Source organism: Rosa rugosa, chromosome 4 (genome assembly GCF_958449725.1).
Source record: "Rosa rugosa chromosome 4, drRosRugo1.1, whole genome shotgun sequence".
Taxonomy (NCBI): Eukaryota; Viridiplantae; Streptophyta; class Magnoliopsida; order Rosales; family Rosaceae; genus Rosa; species Rosa rugosa.
In genome coordinates, this window is record NC_084823.1 from 36,015,775 (window position 1) to 36,020,887 (window position 5,113).

A 5,113-nucleotide genomic window follows, 5' to 3' on the forward strand; every position below is an offset into this window, starting at 1 on the left:
ATTAAGGAATTTCATCTTTCATTTTGGGAGGTGCTATTCACACACCATTTTTCTCTATTCACACACCCTTTCTATTTTTCTATTTCTTTAATTCAATTTTTTTTAAATTACCCTAACTACCTTCCTTTGTAATTCTGTTTTTTTTTTTTTTTTTTTTTTCTATTTCTATTTGACGAGTTAATCATGAATCAAATATCATTATACAATAAATCAATTTTTTTACCTATAAATTAAGGAAAAATAGTACGTTTATTAACTGAAATGACCTGTATTATTAGACAAGGAATATGTTTCTCAAGTAATTACCTTCATCCAACTGAATCCAAATTGCAAAGTTTGTCCTCATACTTTGCAAAGCACCAAACTCAATGCTTGTTTGTTTATGATTCTTAATCCAGGTGCATCATCCTCAAATAAATAATATATATATATATATATATATATATATATATATATATATATATATATAGAATCAGTGTTGTATCTACTTCAGCCACAAACTTCCACACTGCAGCCGATAATGTACACATAATTCGGAGATGCTTTACATAATATTGAATGCAATGAGTTGCAATCTTCGTGTGGGGACAATATTATGTTCTACTAGCATAATATAGTAGAACAAATCATGTCTATCATTGAACTCATATTTTTCTTCCATGTCTCCATTGCAAATCAGATGTAAAATTTTCTCCAAAGATGGGTCTAAAGTTTCTTGTTCTGCCATGATTGAACTTTAAAGCATCACATTAGAGATATAGAATGACTATGAAAGAAGTTTTTGATGGAAAAGAAAAGAGAGAATCAAAAAAAGTTTTGAAGTTTTACTGTTTTCGAATGTTTTCTTCACCATACTTGGGTCGCTTTATTAGTTCTCCTCCTCATGTGGGTTGTAGTCGAGCTTATTAGTTCTCCTCCTCACTCTGTGTTTGTGGGTGGTAGTCGAGGCTTCTTCATCTGGAGAAGGCCTTCTTCATTCCTAAGAAGAAAAGGTCCAGTCTTTCTATTTCTATCTGTATAGAAGCAGTAACACACGCAAATTCTATTAATTTTTCTCAATTCGTCATCTTTCAGCTCCAAGTTTGAAGACTCTACTGGGGTGAGCTCACTCAAAACTGAGGAGAGTGCTCGATTTATACATGTTTCTGGTGGGTTGCTTCTATTCTCACTCATTTAATTACCTCCTTTCTGATCCTGCATTTATTATTATGTTCAATTGCTAAGTTTCATTACCTTACTGGATGTAAGTTGCTAGATTCAAAGAATTAATTTCTTGGGTTTGTTTCAATTTTGCTGCTTTTAGTTAATTAGAGAAAGAACAACCAAGCCTTTACTTTGCATTGTTCTGTGATTGCATTGCAATTGGGTTATTTTTTTCAATGATATATGGTTGGACTATAGATCTTTGTGAAATTATAACGCCGATCTCCTTTTTTTTTAATGTTGTTATGGTTTGATTTCCACTTGGTACTAATACTATTTGGATTTGATACTATTAGTAAGCTGCTGTTCGATTGGAATTTGGGTTTTGTAAATTTTTGAATTTTAATTGATTGAATAGATCAAAATGGGAGCTTGTTGTCTTCGATTGGAAATTCAACCAACATTCAGTGGCACCAGTGCTCAGTGAAGAAAGAAGGTAGGGAAAATTTGGCTAAACAAAAAGGGTGTGTTATATGGATCATTGGGCTCAGTGGATCAGTGTTCAATTGCATCATTGTTTAATTTCTTGGGTCAACACATAATTTTTTCAATTTCTATTCAGGTTGACAGTGTCAACAAACATGGAATTCTCCTAGATGTTGTCCAAGTGCTTGCAGATATGAACCTTGTAACAAAAGCTTATATCAACGTCATATGGAGTATGGTTCATGAACTTTTTTTTTATTCAACATCCCATGTCAGCTCATCTTCCCCTCACTATCTTCCCTTTTTGCTAAGAATTGTTGTAAGTACTTGAACAGATTGTTCTAATGTTTACTGTCAAGTAGTCAGAGGGTTGTAGTATCTTGTTCTGAAGATGAAATGATACTCTTTTGTTAAGCCAAATTATTTTAAGGTCAGTTGCGTATTGCTTCTTGGGTACGTTTATATCCCAGGTAAAACTCAATTCACTTGAAAGCTCCGTTAATCATACCCAATGAGTTATGCTTTTGATTTGTTGGAAGATGCATGGATCCTTCAATCATGTTCTAAACCCTGTTTTACGGATTTTGTAGCTATGGATTTTATGATATTTTTGCCTGGAATTTAATCATTGATTTGTTGCTTGATAGTGTGTCTTTTTTCCATTAATATATTCTTTCTTTCTGAAATTTATGTTTTGAAGCTTTAATGGAATTTGGCAATATTCTAGTCCCCTGATTGCTTGATAGGGGTTAGGATTGCTGATATTATGTGCTCAAATCCTCTTTGTGGGTACTTAAAGTTATAGCCTTTATGCAATAGCCTTGGGTTTGTTGCTGGGTTTCTGTTTAACTTTAATTTTATGGGATTTGGAAATATTCTGTAGCTGTAATACCAGATTCATGTGACTAAACACCACCTATATTTCAGCTCAATATGTGCTGAATGGGTGATTATGGAACATGGATGACACCCAAGACATAATTTTTTTCTGTCCAAATCAATGACTACTGCTTTTGATCTTCACTGCCATTATCTATTGCTTTTGAAAGGAAATGGGGGATTTGGTACTGTCTACAAGGTGAATTCATATTGTAATTGATAACTTTCATGTGACTAAACACCACCTATATTTCAGCTCAATATGTGCTGAATGGGTGATTATGGAACATGGATGACACCCAAGACATAATTTTTTTCTGTCCAAATCAATGACTACTGCTTTTGATCTGCACTGCCATTATCTATTGCTTTTGAATGGAAATGGGGGATTTGGTACTGTCTACAAGGTGAATTCATATTGTAATTGATAAGCATGTCTGAAAATATTAAGGTGATCTGAATGTCAGGATCAGTTGAGTAATTCTGTTATGTTGCAGGCCGGACTTGTGAATAAAGAGAGAAGCAAAACGAGGCGAGTTTAAGTGGAGTTACTAGCAAAAGATGTCATATGAAACCATTGTACAAGAAGTTGATTATAACTTTATAAGCTTCTCTTCTCCAGACTAGCTTGTCTTTTTGTTGACCCACTAGGATTTTGGTGTGTTAAATCTTAAAACTATATGTCAACTTGTTCAATTTAATGTAGTATGGCTTAATGGAAGAAAGTTATTATATGTAGATTTGAGGCTTCCTTAGTTTTGAGGCATGGAAGGAACAAATGCCTATAGTGTTTTTATGTATGGATTTGGGAAATACTCCCTATTTTATATCAAATTATTGAATTCATTTTATATATGGTGGGATTTGAGTTACTTTGATTGTTCTATATTGTGTAACAATTAGACAACAAGAATAAATGAAAAGCATTGTTCAATATGTTATAGCATAATGGAAAAGCCAAATGTGTCGTCTGAATTTAAAATAGAAAAAAAGATGCTTTGAAACCAGTTGTGTGAGTAAAAGTCACACAACGGTTATAGAAAAAAAAAAAAGACTTCTTAATCGCAATCACACGACGGCTGCTAAAGTTGACAGTCGTCTGAATAAAACTCACACAACAGTCATAAAATAAAGCGACATCTAAATCGAAATCACACAACAGCTGCTAAAGCTGCCCGTTGTCTGAATAACAGTCACACAACAGCTAATGTTGTCGACAGGCTGCCAGCATGCCATCGACATGCTACCGAGCCCTTCAACCTTTGAGGATGTGGCGTGCTTTGATTTGTGGAGTGGGTTCAACCTTTGCTTAAGCAAAATAAGCCCACTATCCCAATGAGGACTTGAACTCCTAACCTTAAGTCCTCAACGTTGGAGGGTTTCTACTAACTACTTGGGCTAAACAACAAACCATATTTTATATACAACATTTTAATATTTATATGCTTAAGACTATAGATCTACTTCCCCTTAAAAAAAGACTAGAGATCTACTTTTCTTTAGCCACCTATATTAATCAATTAAATTAAAAATAAAAAAATGAAAGAAATATTTTCTAATCCTTTCTACTTTTTTTTTCGCCGCATCACCACTTAGACCATCTCCAACGGAGAGGTCTTTTGCCAGATGGACAAGGTAACGGTAAGAATTGATAGAGCAACCCAACTCCAACAGATCTGTCAAATCCTACGTGGATTTGACATATCAAACCAATCTGTCAAATTTGACAGTTCTCCCCAACTCTGTCAAATTTTTTCTGTTCTCGCTCTTTGCTTCTCTTCACCTCTCTCTCAGTCTCTCTCTTTCGTCTTACCCAGAACAAAGCCACTTATGACAAACCTTTCATGAATCATTCTCTGATTTTCATCTCTCAATTTCTTCCTACCATACCAGAAACAATTATGGCAAACATTCATGAATTTCTGGCAAATATTCGCAAAGTATAATTTCTGATCTGAGATTTGGTGTTGGTGATTTAATGGAGATAAGCAAAATGAAGAACATCTTACACCCAAATGCAGATCAAAATGAATCCCAATAATTCGATATCTTTCTGCTTCTTCTATTAATTGGGCTTTGCTTGCTTGTGTCCATCCTTATTGCAAAGTCAAGCTAAGCTCTTTCCTGATCAAGACTCAAACTTTAATCTTTCTTTCTCTGTTTTGATGCTTTTTGCAGATCTTGGTCTGAGCATAAAAAGGCGAAAATTTTGGTTTTGGGTTGGTTGCTTTTGTGGGGTGGGGGAAGAAGGGGGAAGGGACGGAGAGGGGGAGAATCGGAGAGAGAGAGAAGCAGAAGAAGAAGACATAGAGCTTCTGAACCAGACCCAAAATAGTTGGGTTGAAGTGCTGAACAGGAGATAGAGAAGAAAGAGAATCTTTTTGTTATAAAAAATTTCGAAAAATAATAAAATAATATTTAAATATAAATAATCCATTGGACAAAAAATTTGTCAAAAATGACCATAACACATCATCATTCAAATTCGAATTTGACACAAGTTTTTTGACCAACTTGTTGGAGATGCTCTTAAATATCAAAATTGATAGACTGGCTTGGAACTCACTCCACAAATCAAAGCACGCCATATTATCAAATTGGGTCT

General features: G+C 34.3%; 1 long non-coding RNA gene across 3 annotated transcripts; it reads left to right on the forward strand.

Moving 5' to 3' along the window:
• Positions 1 to 586: 586 nt before the first annotated feature.
• Positions 587 to 3,361, forward strand: LOC133707304 (uncharacterized). Of its 3 annotated transcripts, none has more exons than XR_009845045.1 (4): positions 587 to 1,148; positions 1,562 to 1,639; positions 1,766 to 2,915; positions 3,006 to 3,361. It is a non-coding gene; the product is annotated as an uncharacterized LOC133707304 (long non-coding RNA). The 3 variants fall into 3 exon arrangements; XR_009845046.1 differs by having other exon boundaries at positions 590 to 1,148; positions 1,766 to 2,099; positions 2,557 to 3,361; XR_009845044.1 differs by having other exon boundaries at positions 603 to 1,148; positions 1,766 to 3,361.
• Positions 3,362 to 5,113: the final 1,752 nt, after the last annotated feature.